Source organism: Engraulis encrasicolus, unplaced genomic scaffold, assembly GCF_034702125.1.
Source record: "Engraulis encrasicolus isolate BLACKSEA-1 unplaced genomic scaffold, IST_EnEncr_1.0 scaffold_38_np1212, whole genome shotgun sequence".
NCBI classification, from domain to species: Eukaryota; Metazoa; Chordata; class Actinopteri; order Clupeiformes; family Engraulidae; genus Engraulis; species Engraulis encrasicolus.
This window is the reverse complement of record NW_026945687.1, coordinates 533,801-534,501: the sequence shown is the minus strand read 5'-3', so window position 1 is coordinate 534,501 and position 701 is coordinate 533,801.

The window sequence follows — 701 nt, the reverse complement described above, 5'->3', positions numbered from 1 at the left end:
ACAGTAACCACAGCGCATCAATCATGCACCAAGCCCCTGATTCAGTTCTGTTAAACTACATCACAACACAATTCTTCAAAGGTAATCTCTCTCAACCCTCATTAAGTGACTTAAGACCCTTCACCTACCACATTCGATTTCACATCAATGCATGCATGTGCATTTAGACAGCAATGCACTCTGGATGAAAATACTGCATGACGGTTAGATTTCCTGTCAAACTTCGACATTTCGTCGATGTTGCGTTGACGAAGTGACATGTCACATGGTGTCAAATTATCGCGGGATGAATGCGGCTGCAGTCAGATCTTACAACCTCTGCAGTTGCTTATCCCCTTCAACGCTCACCTGCAGACCGCCTTCGAGGTCACGCGCCCATGAACTGGTTGGTCAAAAACTCACTCACGTGTGTATATGGGTCTCGACTCACACCTCTACACAAGTTTGCGCAGGTCCCCACTTCAGCTCTAGCCTGGGAGTACCCATGCTGCCTTGCGCATTCTTTTCGAATTGCTGGACAGCCTGGGGACCAAGGCAGAAATCTTTACATCGAAACGGGGGCCAATCACAGAGCGAGGAGGCACGAAAGACGATGACGCGTACTACTCGACAAACGGAAGTTAGTTGCTAGTAGTTTTTTCGCGAATCCATCATGGCGGCAGCCGAAGCGAAGCAATCTTTCGGAGAAGCTCTGGACAGTG